Here is a 20,516-nt window from a genome sequence, read left to right on the forward strand (position 1 = left end):
GCCAATGTCCTGTACAGCTGCAACATGACCTCTCAACTCCTGTACTCAATGAACTGACTGATAAAGACCAGTGATGTCTTCTTCATGAAGCTAAGTTGATTCCGCTTGGCATAGTATAAATGCTGTGCTATTGCATCTTTCATTTTGGAGCAAGGTAAAGAATTTGTAGGAGTGGATGCATTTCCAAGAATAAGGGTCATGCAGAGGGGTCTGAGGAGTTGGAAGCTCAGTATTTGAGTCTCAGCAGGCAGCTCCCATCCACTGCATCTGGTACTGATCAGGTTCTGACTGCCTTTGATTCTGAGCCATCTCCAGCCCTGACTGACCAGTGACAGGCCTGTTAGCTCAGCAACAGCAGACAGAGGCCCTTAAATACTTATTCATTTGCCACCAACCACCCTCACTGGCTGACAGGGCAGGAAAGTCACCGTTATTCCAGTGAAGTGAGAATGAGGCAGGGATTGGGTATACAACTACCCCTCCTTATTAAGTTCCTTCCCTTTCTCTTAGCTTATTAACTCCGTGAGTGCACAATTCCAACCCATGTAACTCCCAGACCGTTGCAAAAACCAATGAATTGCTTGATGTCCTTTGGAGAAGGACACTTGTTGTCTAGCCAGCACATTGTTGGGCTGGAATTACACAGTGATGTAGATGAACCTTAGCCAACCCCTGAAACAGCCCGTGAAACCTCAAAGGCAAATTCCACCTTCATAATTCAGGACAATGAATGTTGACTTTCCCAGTGCTGCAATGAATAAGATGCAGATGAACTACCATCAACAGTGGCTCAGTGGTTAGCACTGCAGCCTCACAGCACCAGGGTCCCAGGTTTGATTCCACCCTCGGGCGCCTGTCTGTGTGGAGTTTGCACATTCTCCCAGTGTCTGCGTGGGATTCCTCCGGGTGCTTCAGTTTCTTCCCACAATCCAAAGATGTGCAGGTCAGGTGAATTGGCCATGTAAAATTGTCCACAGTGTTAGGTGCATTAGTGAGAGGGAAATGGGTCTGGGTGGGCTACTCTTCAAAGGACTGTTTTGGCTGAAGGGCCTGTTTCCACACTTTGGGTAGTCTAATCTAAAATACATTCATTGCTACCTCATGTAGATGGAACTCCAGAATCCCAGCAGGATCTCAGGATCAGATTTGAAATAACCGGAGCCTGTTTTATTCAGTTCCTATTCTCTCCTCCCTCCCCTTTCACAGTAACTTGATGATATTCACATTGATTGCTGCTGATGAGAGAGAGCCTGTTTCATATCACAGATGAAACATGCTGTTCTGACTCTGGAAAATGAATAGAGCCCTTTTTTGTTTAATGCTGCAGAGGATGATCTATTGGACTCACCCATTCATTTTGTGCTGCTTCCAATCAACCAGCTTCATCATCAGGCCAGCAATTATCATTAAACACTCACCTCTGGAACGTAATGGGTCTGGTATTAACCAGAAAAGAACAGTTCAGTATAATTGTGATGGATGGTGTCTCTGATGGGAAATGTTGCTTAAAATAAAAGCATCCTTAGGGCACAACCTTCTCCTTCAGGTGGTTGAGCCATACTTGGCACAAATTCTCCCTCCCCCCGATGAACAAGTGAAATGAATTCCTGCTGCATGCTCATACTGGAGTCAGTGCTGGGAAAACCGCCTGGTGACAAGGGTTTTGACCAACTGATGAACGGGATTTGAGAGGGAAGATCGGGACAAACTGTTTTTATTGGCAGTCGGGTTGGTAACCAGAGCACATAGACTTAAGGTAAGTAGCTAAACCACCAGAAGTGAGTTAAAGACACTGTTCCTTTACATTATAAAGCTGTTGTGATCTGGAAGACAGTGCCCTGTAGGGATGTGGAAGTAGAATGGCAAGTTTCAAAAGGATAAAATAAAGGGGAAGCAATGGTACATTGGTATTAACACTGGACTAGTGATCCAGTGATCAGGTAATGTCTGGAATTTCAATCCCACCAGGACATAACAAGCTGGAATCAAAAGTCTAACACCCACCGGGTTCGCTAATGCCCTTTAGGAAAGGTAACTGCCATCCTTGCCTGGCCTACATGTGACTCCAGACACGCAGGGTTACTCTTAACTGCACAAGAGCAAGCAAACCACCAGCTGATTACCGCTAACTGGCCCCATTGTGTCAAACCATCACCAACACCGCCCAACCCCTAACCCACTCCCCAACATCACCTCCCCACCCCCAGTGGCCCCCACAACCCCGACAACTACCATCACCACCACCACAATGTGCTTACCTGATCTCACATGCTTGGCAGAAGCAGTAATGGTGTAAAGGGCATGGAATATATTTGAGGGACTTCAGTGTCCATCACTGTGAGTGGCTTAGCAGCACCTTGAACAACTGTACTGATCGGGACAATTAACTCACCAGACGAGGGAGCTGCACAAATATCTCCATCCTCAATGACTGAAGAGTTCAGCACATTCATGCAAAATATAAGGCTGAAGCATTCACACCAATCAGAAGTGCAGAGTTGATGGTCCATCTTGGCCTCCTGCAGTGGTCTCCAGCATTACAGATACCAGTCTTCAAACAATTTCTTTACTCCATGGGCAAAAGCTATGAGCCCAAAAAACATTCCAGTAATAGTACTGAAGGCTTGTGCTCCAGAACTTGCCACCCCACTAAGCCAAGCTGTTCCAGTACAGTTCCAACACTGGTACCTACCCAACAATGTAGAAAATTGCCCTGGTGTATCCTGTACATAAAAAGCAGGACAAATCCAACCTGGCCAATTACCGACCCATCAGTCAACTTTCGATCATCAGTAAAGTGATGGAAGGTGTCATCAACAGTGTCATCAAGCAGCATCTGCTCAGCAATAACCTGCTCAGTGATGCCCAGTTTGGGTTCCACCAGGGCCACTCAGCTCCTGACCTCATTACAGCTTTGGTTCAAACATGGACAAAAGAGCTGAATTCCAGAGGGGAGGTGAGAGTGACAGTCCTTGACATCAAGGCTGCATTCAACTGAGTGTGGCATCAAGGAGCCCGAGCAAAACTGGAATCAATAGAAACAAAACCAGAAATTGCTGGAAAAGCTTAGCAGGTCTGGCAGCATTTGTGAAGAAAAATCAGAGTTAATGTTTCAGGTCTGAGGAAGGGTCACTCGACTCAAAATATTAACTCTGATTTCTCTGCACAGATGCTGACAGACCTGCTGACCTTTCCCAGCAATTTCTGTTTTTCTTTCTGATTTATAACATCTGCAGTTCTGTCAGTTTTTGATTGGAATCAATAGAAACTAGGGTAAAGTTGCCCTCTGAGTTTTTTGAGGAAGTATCAAAGAGGATTGATGAGGGCAGAGTGATATGGATGTGATCTATATGGACTTCAGTAAGGCATTAGACAAGGTTCCCCATGGGAGACTGATTAGCAAAGTTAGATCTCATAGAATACAGGGAGAACTTGCCACTTGGATACAGAACTGGCTCAAAGGTAAAAGACAGAGGGTGGTGGTGGAGGGTTGTTTTTCAGATTGGAGGCCTGTAACCAGTGGAGTGCCACAAGGATTGGTGCTGGATCCTCTACTTTTTGTCATTTACATAAATGATTTGGATGTAAGCATAAGAGGTACAGTTAGTGAGTTTGCAGATGACACCAAAATTGGAGGTGTAGTGGACAGCGAAGAGGGTTACCTCAGATCACAACAGGATCTTGACCAGATGGGCCAATGGGCTGAGAAGTGGCAGATGGAGTTTAATTCAGATAAATGCGATGTGCTGCATTTTGGGAAAGCAAATCTTAGCAGGACTTATACATTTAATGGTAAGGTCCTAGGGAGTGTTGCTGAACAAAGAGACCTTGCAGTGCAGGTTCATAGCTCCTTGAAAGTGGAGTCGCAAATAGATAGGAAAGTGAAGAAGGTGTTTGGTATGCTTTCTTTTATTGGTAGTCAGAGTATTGAGTACAGGAGTTGGGAGGTCATGTTGCGGCGGTACAGGACATTGGTTAAGCTACTGTTGGAATATTGCGTGTAATTCTGGTCTCCTTCCTATCGGAAAGATGTTGTGAAACTTGAAAGGATTCAGAAAAGATTTACAAGGATGTTGCCCGGGTTGGAGGATTTCAGCTATAGGGAGAGGCTGAATAGGCTGGGGCTGATTTCCCTGTAGCGTCGGAGGCTGAGGGGTGACCTTATAGAAAATTATGAGGGGCATGGATAGGGTAAACAGGCAAAGTATTTTCCCTGGGATCAGGGAGTCCAGAACTAGAGGGCATAGGTTTAGGGTGAGCGGGGAAAGATATGATAGAGACCTACGGGGCAACTTTTTTACACAGTGTATGGTACGTGTATGAAATGAGCTGCCAGAGGATGTGGTGGAGGCTGGTACAATTGCAACATTTAAGAGGCATTTGGATGAGTATATGAATAGGAAGGGTTTGGAGGGATATGGGCCAGGTGCTGGCAGGTGGGACTAGTTTGGGTTGGGATATCTGGTCGGTGTGGAGGGGTGGACCGAAGGGTCTGTTTCCATGTTGTACATCTCTATGACTCGATGACTCTGGTTGTAGTCATATCTGGCAGGAAGAAAGATTGCTGTGGTTGTTGGACATCATATAAAGCAAAATACTGATTAGCAGCAAAACCCAGACGATATCTACTTTTGTTCTGAAAAGTGGCAAGTAACTATGCAATGCCAAGGTCACCTTCGCCCTTTAACATTCAATGGCATTACCACCACTGAATCTCCCACTATCAACATCCTGGAGACCACCATTGGTCGGAACTGAACTGAACTAGTCATATTAGTAATGTATAAGACTGGGCTTATATATTCTTGAGTTTAGAAGACTGAGAGGGGATCTGATTGAGACATATAAGATATTTAAAGGATTGGACACTCTAGAGGCAGGAAACATGTTTCCGCTGATGGGTGGGTGCCGAACCAGAGGACACAGCTTAAAAATATGGGGTAGACCATTTAGGACAGAGATGAGGAGAAACCTCTTCACCCAGAGAGTGGTGGCTGTGTGGAATGCTCTGCCCCAGAGGGCTGTGGAGGCCCAGTCTCTGGAATCATTTAAGAAAGAGTTGGATAGAGCTCTCAAGGATTGTGGAATCAAGGGTTATGGAGATAAGGCAGGAACAGGATACTGATTAAGGATGATCAGCCATGATCATATTGAATGGTGGTGCAGGCTCAAAGGGCAGAATGGCCTACTCCTGCACCTATTGTCTATTGTCTAATGTGGCTATAAGAGCAGGTCAGGGGCTGGGTATACCGCAGCAAGTAACTCACCACCTAACTCTCCAAAGCCTGTCCACCATTTGTAAGGTACAAGTCAGGAGTATGATGGAACACTATCCACTTGCCTGGATGGATGTAGCTCCAACAACTCTCAAGAAGCTTGACACCATCCAGGGCAAAGCAGCCCGCTTGATTCGCACCTCATCCACAACCATTCACTCCCTCTATCACCAACACAGTAGCAGCAGTGCACACTGTCTTCAAGTCACACTGCAGAAATTCTCCAAGTCACCTTCCAAACCCACAACCACTTCAAATTTAGTAGGACAAGGGCAGAAGATTCATGGGAACACCAATACCTGCAAATGCCCCTCCAAGTCACTCACTATCATGACTTGGAAATATACTATCATTGCTTCAGTGTCACTGGGTCAAAGTCTTAGAATTCCCTCCTACAGCAAGTGAACTGCAACATTGTAAGAAGGCAGCTCAACACCACCTTCTCAAGGGCATGAGAAATAAATGTAGGCCCAATCAGTGAAGTCTACTTCCCTGAATGAAAGTCCCTTTCAAACAGCCGGCAGAGACTGGATGGCCTGATGACCTCTTGCTCTGTTGTGTTAGCCTATCAGAGATCTGTGAGGAAAAAGAAGTGCAGTGTGCAAGACCATATTGATTATAGGCAAACACTGTTGGTTGTTGTTGAACCAAGGCATTTACTCCATGCTTTGGCGGGTTTGATGAACGCACAGTGTCACTAAAGCTGATTTAGAACATAGAACATAAAACAATACAGCGCAGAACAGGCCTTTCGGCCCTCGAAGGTACGCCAACCTATGATCTATTCTCTGCTCGTCCTCCTACACCATCCCATCATCATCCATGTGCTTATCCAAGGATTGTTTAAATCTCCCTAATGTGGCTGAGTTAACTACATTGGCCGGTAGGGTATTCCACGCCCTTTATGAGCCATTTTTAATTTCCTTAGTGAAAACTGCTTGAGTGGGCAGTGAAAATTGTCCAGGTTACTTACCTGTCTAGAATTTACCATTCTGACTTGTGATATAATGCCCATATCCAGCAAGCTGCTGTAGCTATCCGATTAAGTGAAGATACTGGGAGAGGAACAAGGCATCAGAAAATGCCAGATTATTTGAGAGTACTATCTGAGTAGGAGCAGAAGTGCTCCACAAGGAGGCATGAGCACCCTCCCCAAAATAAAAGCCCTTGCAGCACAATAAATGGGTCAGGAGTTTTATTTTGAGACAGGGATTCCGATGTCAGGATCATCTCCAGGTTGTGATACTGCTCGGTGCGATACACGAGGTGGGGTTTATGCTCGACTTGTAATGGAACATAATAGCAGTGTAGAATAATCAGGCTGAATGGCCTAATTTTAAAAGGTGTAATTTATTAATTGGAACTGCATTACTCAGGACAAGCCTACTTTATCGCCAAGAGAAATTAGACTTAAACAAAAATGTTTTTGTAAATTTAAAGAGACCAACTCCCAGAAGAGTAGGAATATGTCGCTGGATCAGCGAAAGGCAACAAAACTGCTGCAAGACCAGCCAAGACCTTAGTGAGTAACTGTGGGAGCTAAAGTTCAGCTGCTCACGCTCAAAAGGCATTAAGATTCTATTGAGCGATAGAGTCCGCAAGTTTTTACAGCATGCAATGAGGCCCTTCAGCCTATCGTGTTCATGTCAGTCATCAAACATCCACCCATTGTTATCCCATTTTCCATTTCTTGGCCTGTATCCTTGTATACAATGATATTTCAAATGCTGATCTAAATACTGAGGGTTCCCGCCCCAACTACCATTTTAGATAGTGAGTTCCAGACAGAAAAAGCCTCAAATTCCTCTAAACCTCCGTCTCTTCACTCTTCACAATATCCTGAAACAGTGCTTTTGGTTATTGACCTCTGAGGAAAGGTTTCTTCCTATCTACCCTCTATATGCCTCTTGTAATGTTGTACAGCTCTCTCTGCTCGAGGTGTAACAATCCCAATCTATCCTTACTCCAGCCCAGGCAATTTCCCAGTGAACCCCTTCTGCAACCTCATGACTAAAATCTCATGAGCCACCAGAGTACCCTGCAGCTCAAATACTAATCAACCACCAGGACATTATAAATGGATAATCTCCATAAAGACCTCCCTCCAGAAGACAATACTCCTTTACAGAAGACCAAAGGGAAAGGGGGATTCTGAATTTCTGTTTTAAAAAAGCAAAAAATGTTGGAAACACTGACTAAGACTGGCAACGTGTGTGTCTGTCTGTGTTTGTGTGTGTGTGAGGTAGAGAGAGAGAGAGAGAGAGAGATACATACATACATACACAGTTAATAATTCAAGATCAATGACCTCTCTGATGAGACTTCTTATGAAAGGTTATTGACATGAAAGGCCGATGGGAGATGGGAAACAGGACATGGGTACATTTCTCATCTCAGTTCTGTCCCCAGGGGTAAACAGTCTTGGAATATTCTAGACAACATGAAAATCTGTGTTAGATTTGAAATTCTAAATGACAAAAAATCACTACCATCTCACTGAAATATAATTGGAGGGAATTGGCCAGCATAGAGTAATGATGTGTCATGTATGTGGATAGGGATCATAGCAAGCGTATTGACCATGGTTCAAACTGAAGGTGTTTCAGCTTGCAGACACCTGCAGTTTTCCAATCTACTGCAACCCTCTGGGAATCCATTGAGTTCTGGAATATTTTGACCATTGCCTCCACTATCTCTGCAGCCACTACCTTTAATACTGTTGGATACAGAATATCAAGTCACAGAGTGATAGAGTCATACAGCATAGAAGCAAACCCTTTGGTCCAACCAGTCCATACTGAACATAATCTCAAACTAAACTAGTCCCATCTGCCTGCTCCTAGGCTATATCCCTCCAAACCTTTTCTATTCAAATACTTACCCAATGTCTTTTAAATATTGTAACTGTGCCCACATCCACTACTTCCTCAGGAATTCCATTCCACACACGAACCACTCTGCGTAAAGCTTTTGCCCCTCATGTCTTTTTTTAAGTCTCTCTCTTCTCACCTTAATAATGTGCCCCCTAGTTTTGAAATCCCCCATCCTAGGGAAAAGATTACCATTAACCCTATCTATACCACTCATGATTTTATAAACTTCTATAAGGTCACCTCTTAAACTCTAACACTCCAATGAAAATGTCCAGTTTATCCAGCCTTTCTTTGTAACTCAAATCTCCCAAACCCAGCAACATCCTGTAAATCTCTTTTGAACCCTCTCCAATTTAATAATATTCTTCCTATAACTGGGTGAACCAGAACTGGACACAATATTCCAGAACAGGCCCCACTGATGTCCTGTACAACCTCAATATGGCTTCCTAACTCCTATACTCAAAGGACTGAGAAGTGAAGGCAAGCATGCTAAAATCTTTTTAACCACCCCTTTCTATATGTGGCGGAAACCTCAAAAATATTATGCACCTGAACCCCCAGGTCCCTACAATATGACCCAAAGTCCGACCATCATTTGGAAAAGTTCTAATGCAAAACCTTGCATTTATCCTGGTTGAACTCTAGCTGCCATTTTTCGGTTCACTGACACAATTGACCAAGATCCCTTTGTAATCTTAGAAAATCTTCTTTATTTTCTGCTGTGCCACTAATTTTAGTGTCGTCTGCAAACTTACTAACCATACCTTCAATGCCCTTAGTTTGTTATCAGTGATATTAATTTTTCAAATACTTTGCGGCTAGTGGTAGAGACTATTATAAGACTTTTCCTCCCATCTTCTTTATCTAATATTTTTGGGATGTTTATAAGTGTCCTCCAGCATGACGATCAGTGCAAAATATTGGTTTAAATTATCTGTTATTTCCCAGTTCCCCATTATCAACAACCCAGGGGATTCCTTTAAGAGTCTGACAATCAAATTAGCTACACATTCTCACTAATTTACTTTTACAATAATTGATCTACCCATAGTATTCACTATCTATGCCTTTTTTTTGATTGGATGCTCTCTTTGGTCATTATTATTAACCACAGGTGGTTCTTCCTTCTCATGAAGTCCTGTTGATTAAATGGAATAAATGATTCGCTGGGGATATGAAATATCTGTTTAAATGTCTGACACTGCTCATCTGCTAACTTTCCCCTTAGTCTATTTTCCCAACCAACTACATAAAACTCTTTCTTCACTCCTCTGTCCTCTGTAATAGACCTTAGTTAAGTTGGCGACACTGGTTTGAGACTCAATTTGCTCTCCCTCAAATTGAATTTGAAATTTAACTATATTGTCGTCACTACCCCATAGCGAATCCTTAATCATCCAATTTTTTATTAATCCGACCTCATTACACGTTGCTAGATCTGAAATAGCCTGCTCCTGGATAGATTGGGCAGTGTACTGCTCTAAGAAACAATCCCTGGTAGGCTCTAGAAATGTGTTACCATTGCTCATCTGAAATTTCAAGCCTAGTTTCTAATTAAAACCATACTTTTAATTGTAGAGCCCATCTGACACATCTCCATCATTTCCTGATTTATAACCTGTCCAACAGGGTAAATCTTCAGAAATCTATAAGTGAATGCCATCCATGATCTCTTCGCCTTATTCTTCCTTATTTCCACTCAAACTCATTCCACTTCACGAGTTCCAGACTTTATAACAATGCATTACCTCACTGATACCTTCCATTATTAACACTGCTAACCCACCCCCTTTTTCTTCTTGCATATTTTCCAAGACATTGAATCCCCTTGAATTGTGCGTGCCCAGCTATAATTCAATAGTTATCACATGTCTTTGTGATAGCTATTGAATTATATTCTTTAAATCTATTTGTGCTGTCAACTCACCTAGCTTGTTACAAATTCTTTCAGATGAAGACTGGTGCAGTTTTCTGTTTATATTTTCTGTCCTTTCCTGTTGCACTTGGATTATTGTTCACCTTGTCAATACCCTGCTGGCTTGTTTCTTTTTGATTATGTAAACTTCCCTTCATTCAAATACTACACGCCCACCCTGCACTAATTAATTTAAAGCCCTGTTCACTACCATAGTTACCAGAGTCTTTTGTGCTGATAAAGTGTCTACCGCTGTACCACAAGATCTGGTTCAAAACTCACCTACTGGAGGTGTGTGACAATATCTCCAAACACGTTGATTTAAAAATAAACACAACTCTAGTTATACAATTTGCCAGGATATTGGTCCCAACATAGTTCAAATGACGCCCATTGAAACAAGACAGCTCTCTCTTTCCACAATACTGTTGCTAGTATCCGACGAATGGGAATCCATTTCTCCCACACCAATCTTTGAGCCACGCATTTACTTCTCTAACCTTATTTACCCTGTGCCAATTTGTTCAGGTAGTAACCCAGAGATCATTCGCTTTATGGTTCTACTCTTTAATTTCGTCTCAAGTTATTGTACACTCACCAGAAACTCATCCCTTGCTCTGCTGGTGATTGGTCATTGGCACCAATGTGGACGACAGTTGGATTCTTCCCCTCCTACTTCAACTCCTCCCCAGGCCAGGAGAGATATCCTGAATCTTGGCACATAGTAGCTTTCAGGGCTTTCTGTCTTTGCTGCAGACAACAGAATTGATTTACCTAACGACACTCTCGCCCTGTTGTTACTACAGTTCTCTTTTCTCCACAGACTTACTGGCACTCTGTACCACAGAGCTTTGGACAGTTCAATGGTCAGAATGGCAACCTTTTACTGTACCCTGTACAATCTAGCTCAATGACAGGGGGAGAATTTAGCCGTGAGGGAGATGAACAAAAAGCAAAGAAAATTACAGCTCAGGAACAGGCCCTTTGGCCCTCCAAGCCTGCACCAATCCAGATCTTCCATCTAAACCTGTTGCCTATTTTCTAAGGATCTGTATCCCTCTGCTCCCTGTCCATTCATGTATCTGTCTAGATACATCTTAAATGATGCTATCATGCCTGCCTCTACCACTTCAGATGGCAAAGCATTCCAGGCACCCACCAACCTCAGCATAAAATACTTTCCACGCATATCTCCCTTAAACGTTTCCCCTCTCACCTTAAACTCGTGACCCCTAGTATATTGAGTCCCCCACTCTGGGAAATAGCTTCTTACTATCCGCCCTGTCTACACCTCCCATGATTTTGTAGACCTGAACCAGGCCACCCCACCTCCCCTCAACCTCCATCTTTCTAATGAAAATAAACTTAATCTACTCATACTCTCCTCATAGTTAGCACTCTCCATACCAGGCAACATCCTGGTGAACCTCCTCTGCACCTTCTCCAAAGCATCCACATCTTTTTGGTGATGTGGCGACAAGAACAGTACGCAGAGTTCCAAATGTGGCCGAAATAAGACTTACATAATTGTAACATGACTTGCCAACATGAAGTTGCTGCCTGTCAGAGGAGGAAGAAGAGGACTCTGAGTCTGATGAAGCCAATGTTAATGTTGAGGATGCTGAGGGTCCCAGGGCAGTTGTGAAACTAGTTGCAATAAGAGAGAAACTAACGATCACCCTGTGACACTCACTGAATCCCCAACGTCACTGGGGCATACCAGCGACCAGAAACTCAGATGATTGATCATGTAAGTACTCTGGCTGCAAAAACAGATCAGACACTAGGAATACTGCAGTGAACAACCTGACTCCCCAAAGCCTGTCCACCATCGACAGGGCACAAATCAGGAGTGTGATGGAATATTCTCAACTTGTCTGAATGGGTGCAGCTCCAACAACACTCTCAGAGTCAGAGTCAGAGTGTCATAGAGTTATACAGCACAGAAACAGACTCTTCAATCCAACTCATCCACACCAACCAGGTATCTCGATCTGGCCCAGTCCCATTTACCAGCATTTGGCCCATATCCCTCTAAACCTTTCCTATTTGTATACCCATCCAGACGCTTTTTAAATGTTATAATTGAACCTGCCTCCACCACTTCCTCTGGCAGTTTGATCCATAACTCAAAATATAACTCAGACAGACAGACTGTTTTTCAGACGAGTCAGTAACTAAATGTTCTTCTAAAATTTGTATTGGGAAAAAAAATCTGGATTGTAATGGGAAGTACTTTGTTTTTTTTTGTATACTCAGTGAAGTGAGGGAGTGCTGGCCTTTGAAGGATTTTCATACTTCGATTATTCCAGCACTTCTTCAGCCTCAGAAAATGAGCGTGGGAGGATTGGGTGGTATAGTATGTCAGAATACTGGCTTCAAACTCATCACATAGAATGGGAAAATGTCTTCTTTGCAACCATTTTTTTTTCTGAACAATGTTTGTGGCCCCCTTGAGAACAATAATGCAGTCTGCTTCTTAATTTATGATGAACTACACTATAGTTCAACATTGCAAACTTGGCCCAGTTCCTGGCACTCTTGCCTCTGGGTCAGAGGATTGTGGGTTAAGATGCACTTAATCTCGACTCCAGTTAAAGACGGAGAATGGGTGTGGCATGGCTATTGACATCAGTATCAGTCAATGAGTTGGAGTCAGGGTGAAACATAAAGAGGACTTACAGGAAGCAGTGTACCTCATAGCAAACCCAGTCAATTTCAACATCTATTTAAAACGAGTGTCTGCAAACTGCAGTAAACAGATTTCATGCATGACTAACGTGGCTGTAATTTCTCTGGATAAAGACAGTGGACTGAATCTTACTTTTTTTAGTAAAGTGTCAGCTTCATCCAGATATTTGGAGGATTTCACTATGCGAGGTCGAGTAAGATCTCTTGCTATACCTTACCAAATGTGCCTCATTAACTATCTACCATCTGCTCATTGTGTGTCCTTCTTACCCACTCGCTCCATCCTACTACTTACTGTTCCCAGAACGTGATAAGGAGGTGCTGATTACCACTACCAGGACAACCCAGATTGGACTAGCTGCCCTGGCACCAATGCCATCTTTAAAAGACCATTATACACTCAGACAAACACTGTCAATACAAAGCTGCCTGCATGGGTCATATTTGCCCTAGTCATGGCAGAGAAATGAAAATTGCTGGCAGGAATGTGGAGGTCCTGCAGAATACGATGGTGCAGTGCCAGGATATCCTCCTATCCCAGGACTGAGGTCATGACATCAGGCCTTGAAGTCTCAGCGTCAGGAGGAATGCACAGCATTCTTGCACCCTCTGCCAGTGTCAGTGTTGTTATCTTCTCTGTTCTACTCACGCTATTTCTGCTGCTGGGCCCACCTCCCAGCAAGATTCATTTTCACTATTGCCTGCAACACTCACTGTCCCTCCCATCTCAACCCCAGTCACTACTAACCCTATATGCCCTCAGCACTGCCTACTCACCATTCAGGACATCTCTCACCAGTGCCAGAAATAACTACTATGCCAACCATTTTTGTCTCCACTAATACTGGCCTCTCCCTCATTCCATGAGGAATTCGACTAAAAACAGTGCAGAAAGAGTCAAGAAAGGTAGTCAGCTGCCCGATTTCAGCTCCTTACCCCAGTGAGGAAAAGATGAGTGGGCAAGAGGAGATACAGCCAGCAGTGCTATAGGAAGGTCAATGGCCTCCTTAGCTTTGCCAGGGTAAGTTCCATACTTTGCTACAACACACTCACACTGTCTCTGTTACTGCATTCATCTCCCACCAATGCTCATGCTCCTTCTCTCTGACTATTGTCTGTAACATTTTTCCCCACTCACAATCATGACCTAGAGACTGGCACATGTCAGATGCCAATGTCCTGAGATGGGCATGTGATCAATGTCCATGAAGCATTCCCGCGATGTTTATGATGGATATCCAAAAGGCCTTTGGAGCAGGGGACAATCTGACATCGCCAGGTACCATACTGACTTCCATGTTTAGAATTCTCAACACCTAGTTTGCTCATAATAGATGTTAGGATAGGAGGCTGCACATTAATGAGGTGAATGTCCAGTTAATAAGGTCATTAAACAAGCAATAATCCTCCCTAACAGGCAAATCACCACTTTCGGGGAGACAATGCCTTAGAGGTATTATCAGTAGATTATTAATCCAGAGACTCTGGGAATTAGCTGTGGTCCTGGATTTGAATCCTACCATGGCAAATGTTGGAATTTAATTTCAATTAAAAATCTGGAATTAAGAATCTACATGAAACTCATCAATTGTTGGAAAAGCCCATCTGCTTCACTGTTGTCCATTAGGGAAGGAAGCTGCCACCCTTACCTGATCTGACCGACTCCAAATCCACAACAATGTGGCTGAATTTCAACTGCCCTCTGTGTAGTTAGGAATAGGCAATAAATGCTGGCCTAACCAGTGAGGGTAAACCCCCATCAATGAATAAAAATAAACTTGACGCTTGATGTCAAGTTGGGCCTTTCTGAATTTCTTCTGTGATTCTGTCACATTTTCAGCTCATATCGTTCAGACCCCCATAACATTCTGTCCATTTTTATTTCTTCAGAAAATAGCAGTTAGTGAAGAACGAACAGACTGGAGTCTCTGATTACCCTTGCCCTTCCCTACTTTAACTGGGACAGTCCATTTGGTGTAGATACAGTCACAGTGCTATTTAGGAAAGGTGTTCTTGGATTTTGACGCACTGCTGTTGAAGGAATGATCACTGACAGGGCACGACTCAGTCAAAACACGCTGCCTCCACTCGTGCCACCACATTTCTTAGTAATTACAACCAATTTAGTAACCTTGTTCTGCAAGGATATAGGTCTAAATATCCTTTTGGCCATGTGTCATTTTTGTTGAGCTTTTTGGAGGGTTTCTCACTGTAAGACCTGGTGAGATCTCTTGCTGTATCTTACTAAACCTGTCTCAATAGCTACCTACCTCACACCACCCTCCAGCCTGATTCCAGTACAATCTCGTTATGCACTATTCCTGGAACAAGTCAACTCTCACTAGATTGCCACTGAAAGACCAACACCCCAGTGACACACGATATTTAAAAGCCTGCTGTGCAGCCACACAGTCACTGGCATTCTAGAGCGGTCCCTACTGGATCACGGACATTCATTCTCATCAGAGAAAGGAAAGTGGAGCTGCAAATCTCCAATAAGGACTAGGAGGTCTTGGAGGATTGGGTGTACAGATGAGGGGTCTCTGTTTCTCAGTGAAGTGGCAAAGAAAGATATGCCACCCGACCCTGGTGATCGAGTTGAGGTCGCCATCTGGCTTCATGTGGTCTCCAGGAAGAGGAGATACAGCTATAGGAAGGTCAATGGCCTCCTTAGCTTTGCCAGGGTAAGTTCCATACTTTGCTACAACACACTCACGCTGTCTCTGCTACTGCATTCACTTCCCACCAATGCTTATGCTCCTTCGCTCTGACGATAACATCTGTCCCCACTCACAATAGCTTCCTGCCAGCCTCCCAAAGCACTGATCCTAAATGGCCGCTGTGTTGCCTTCCCCCTCACCAGCTTTTCCCCACCTGACCAGCACAAACAGGCATGACTCACACCCGATTTCTTCCTTTCCCTCTTTCATGGAGAAAACAACCCCCAAATAAGATATAAAAGGACGGTCCATGTAGGGGGGTGCCTGACATTAGACATTTCACTAATGACAAGGTACAGAATCCGGATTAGAGTGGTGCTGGAAAAGCACAGCAGGTCAGGCTGCATCCGAGGAGCAGGAAAATAGACGTTTCAGGTAAAAGCCCTTCATCAGAAGTAGAGGCAAGAAGCCTCCAGGGTGGAGAGATAAATGAGTGGGGGGTGGGGGTGGGGAGAAAGTAGCATCGCGTACAATAGGTGAATGGGGGTGATAGGTCAGAGAGGAGGGTGGAGTGGATAGGTGGAAAGGAAGATAGGCAGATAGGACAGGTCACGAGGGCGATGCTGAGCTCAAAGGTTGGAGCTGGCGGAAGGTGGGGTGAGGGGAAATGAGGAAACTGGTGAAGACCACATTGATGCCCTGGGGTTGAAGTGTTCCCAGGCGGAAGATGAGGCATTCTTTCTCCAAGCGTCTGGTGGTGAGGGAGCGGCGGTGAAGGAAGCCCAGGACCTTCATGTCCTCGGTAGAGTGGGAGGGGGAGTTGAAATGTTGGGCCACAGGACAGTGGAGTTGATTGGTGCAGGTGTCCTGGAGAAGTTCCCTAAAGCGCTCTGCGAGAAGGCGTCCAGTCTCCCCAATGTAGAGGAGACCGCATCGGGAGCAACGGATACAATAAATGATATTAGTGGATGTGCAGGTACAACTTTGATGGATGTGGAAGGCTCCTTTAGGGCCTTGGACGGAGGTGAGGGAGGAGGTATGGGCGCAGGTTTTACAGTTCCTGCAGTGGCAGGGGAGGATGCCTGGAAGGGAGGGTGAGCTGGAGGAGGGCGTGGATCTGACCAGGTAGTCACGGAGGAAATGGTCTAAGGAGTGGGGAGGGAATATATATCCCTGGTGGTGGCGTCCGTTTGGAGACAGCGGAAATGTCAGCGGATGATTTGGTTTATGCAAAGGTTGGTAGGGTGGAAGGTGAGCACCAAGGGGGTTCTGTCCTTGTTACGGTTGGAGGGGTGGGGTTTGAGGGCGGAGGTGCGGGATGTGGACGAGATGCGTTGGAGGGCATCTTTAACCACGTGAGAAGGAAAATTGCGGTCTCTAAAGAAGGAGGCCATCTGGTGTGTTCTGTGGTGGAACTGGTCCTCCTGGGAGCAGACACAGCGGAGGTGGAGGAATTGGGAAAATGGGATGGCATTTTTGCAGGAGGTAGGATGGGAAGAGGTGTAATCCAGGTAGCTGTGGGAGTCAGTGGGTTTGTAAAAAATGTCAGTGTCAAGTCGGTCGTCATTAATGGAGATGGAGAGGTCCAGGAAGGAGAGGGAGGTGTCAGAGATGGTCCAGGTAAATTTAAGGTCAAGGTGGAATGTGTTGGTGAAGTTGATGAATTGCTTAACCTCCTCGCGGAAGCATGAGGTGGCGCCGATGCAGTCTTCAATATAGCCTAGGAAGAGGTGGGGAGTGGTGCCGGTGTAACTACGGAAGATCAACTGCTCTACGTAGCCAACAAGGATACAGGCATAGCTGGGTCCCATAAGGGTGCCCATGGCTACCCCTTTGGTCTGGAGGAAATGGGAGGATTCGAAGGAGAAATTGTTAAGGGTGAGGACCAGTTCAGCCAAACAAATGAGAGTGTCGGTGGAGGGTACTGTTGGGGACATCGGGAGAGGAAGAAATAGAGGGCTTGGAGGCCCTGGTCATGGCGGATGGAGGTGTAGAGGGATTGGATATCCATGGTGAAGATGAGGCATTGGGGGCTGGGGAAACGGAAGTCTTGGAGGAGGTGGAGGGCATAGGTGGTGTCTTGAACGTATGTGGGGAGTTCCTGGACTAGAGGGGATAGGATAGTATTGAGGTAGGTGGAGATGAGTTCAGTGGGGCAGGAGCAGGCTGAGACAATGGGTCAGCCAGGGTGGTCAGGCTTGTGGATCTTGGGAAGGAGGTAGAACCGGGCAGTGTGGGGTTCCCGGACTATGAGGTTGGAAGCTGTGGGTGGGAGATCTCCTGAGGTGATGAGGTTCTGTATGGTCTGGGAGATGATGGTTTGGGATGGGGTGTGGGATCATGGTCGAGGGGTGGTAGGAGGAGATGTCTTCGAGTTGGTGTCTGGCTTCAGCAGTGTAGAGGTCAGTGTGCCAGACTACCACTGCACCCCCTTTATCTGCTGGCTTGATGGTGAGAATGGGATTGGAGCAGAGGGAGTGAAGGGCTGCGTGTTGTGAGGGTGAGAGGTTGGAGTGGGGGAGGGAGGTAGACAGGTTGAGGCAGTTAATGTCTCGGCGAGATTGGAAATGAATCCTGTCACTAGCCGGAGAAGACTGGGATTGTTCCTGTGGGATTGCTAAAATAGTCATGTCCCACCAACAGGGTAAGCACCCCTCTGCTTCCACTGCAACTCTCAAAGTAACCCCGCTGTCAATCTCTTTCATAGTCATAGAGACCTAGAGTTACACAGCACGGAATCAAATCCTTCGGTCCAACTCATCTGCATCAACCTTACATCCTAATCTGACCTAGTCCCATTTTCTACCATTTGGCTCATATTCCTGTAAACCCTTCCATACATACATCCAAACCGATGCCTTTTAAATGTTGTAAATATATTCACCTCCACCACTTCCTCTGGCAGCTCCTTCCATACACGCGCCTAAGTTACCCCTTTGGTCCTTTTTAAATCTTCCCCAGCCCCCACCCTAAATCTATGCCCTCTAGTTTTGGACTCCTCTACCCTGAGAAAAAGACCCATCCTATTCATTCTATCTATGCCCCTCGATTTTATAAACCTCTAGAGGGTCACCCCAGGGAACAAAGCTGCAGCCTAAGAAAGGTGGTTAGGAAAATCCAGGGAACTATAGACCGGTGAGCCTGACATCAGTGGTTGGCAAGTTGTTGAATGGAATCCTGAAGGACATAATTTATATGTATTTGAAAAGGCAAGGACTGATTAGGAATAGTCAGCATGGCTTTGTGTGTGGGAAATCATGTCAAATTAAATTAATTTAGGTTTTTTTTAAGAAGTAACAAAGGGATTGATGGGGGCAGAGCAGTGGACGTGATTTATGTGGATTTCAGTATGGCGTTTAACAGGGCTCTTCAAGGTAGACTGATTAGCAAGGTCAGGTCTCACGGAATACAGGGATAACTAGCCATTTGGATACAGAACTGGCTCAAAGGTAGAGGTCAGAGGGTGGTGGTGGAGGGTTGTTTTTCAGACTGCAGGCCTGTGACCAGTGGAGTCCCACAAGGATCGGTGCTGGGTCCACTGCTTTTTGTCATTTATATAAATTATGTGGATGTGAACATAGGAGGTATAGTTCACAAGTTTGCAGATGACACCAAAATTGGAGGTGTAGTGAACACTGCATAAGGTTACCTCAAAGTACAATGGGATCTTGATCAGATGGGCCAATGGGCCGAGGAGTGGCAGATGGAGTTTAATTTAGTTACATGTGAGGTGCTGCATTTTGGAAAGGCAGATCAGGGCAGGCCTTATACACTTAATGGTAAGGTCCTGGGAGTGTTGCTGAACAAAGAGACCTTAGACTGCAGGTTCATAGTTCCTTGAAAGTAGAATTAGAATCCTTACAGTGTGGAAACAGGCCCTTTGGCTCAGTAAATTCACACGGACGACCAAACAGTGTCCCATCCAGACTCATTACCCTACATTTTCCCCTAACTAATCTACCTAACCAACATATCCATGAATACTATGGGCAATTTAGCTTGGCAAATTCACCTAAGCGGCACATCTTTGGATTGTGGGAGAAAACCAAAGAGCCCAGAGGAAACACATGCAGACATGGGGACAATGTGCAAACTCCATACAGACAAGTCACCCAAGGCTGGAATCAAACCCGGGTCCCTGGCACTGTGAGGCAGTAGTGCTGACTACTGAACCACCGTGCTGAGTCACAATTAGATAGGATAGTGAAGATGGCGTTTGGTATGCTTTCCTTTATTGGTCAGAGCACTTGATTATAGGTGTAGGGAAGTCATGTTGCGGCTGTACAGGATATAGGTTAGGCCACTTTTTGAATGCTGTGTGCAATTCTGGCTTCCCTGCAATAGGAAAGATGTTCTGAAACTTGAAAGGGTTCAGAAAAGATCTACAAGGATGTTGCCAAGGTTGGAGGGAAAGACTGAATAGGCTGGGACTGTTTTCTCTGGAACATTGGAGGCTGAGGGGTGACCTGAAAGTGGTTTATAAAATCATGAGGTGCATGGACAGGGTGAATAGACATAGTCCTTTCCCTGGGGTGGGGGAAGTCCAGAACTAGAGGGCATAGGTTTAGGGTGAGAGGGGAAAGATTTGAAAGGGATATAAGGTGAACTTTTTCATGGCACCTGTATGGAATGAACTGCCAGAGGAAGTGGAGGAGGCAGGTACAATCGCAACATTAAAAAAGGTATCTGGATGGGTGTATGAGTAAGAAGGGTTTAGAGGGATGTGGGCCAAACACTTGCAAATGGAACTAGATTAGGTTAGGATATCTAGTTGGTATGCACTGTTGGACCAAAGGGTCTGTGTCCGTGCTGTACATCTATATGACTCTATGACTCTAGTCAGCCTCTCCCTCTTGCTCAAACCCTCCAACCTCAGGAACATCCTTACAAATCTTCTCTGAGCCTTTTCAAGTTTCACAATATTACTCTTGTGGAAGAATTCATTGCCCACTTCCTCTAACTACTGGTCGTGGTGCCATCTCTCCCTTGTTCCTGTAAGTATGGTGGGACAGCCAAGGCCCTTGTAGAGAAAAAGAACTTCTCCACCAGAAGCTACCTCCCTGACCTCTGGGTGAGACACCTCCCCAAGGTCCCAGAG

Source organism: Chiloscyllium punctatum, chromosome 1, assembly GCF_047496795.1.
Source record: "Chiloscyllium punctatum isolate Juve2018m chromosome 1, sChiPun1.3, whole genome shotgun sequence".
Taxonomy (NCBI): Eukaryota; Metazoa; Chordata; class Chondrichthyes; order Orectolobiformes; family Hemiscylliidae; genus Chiloscyllium; species Chiloscyllium punctatum.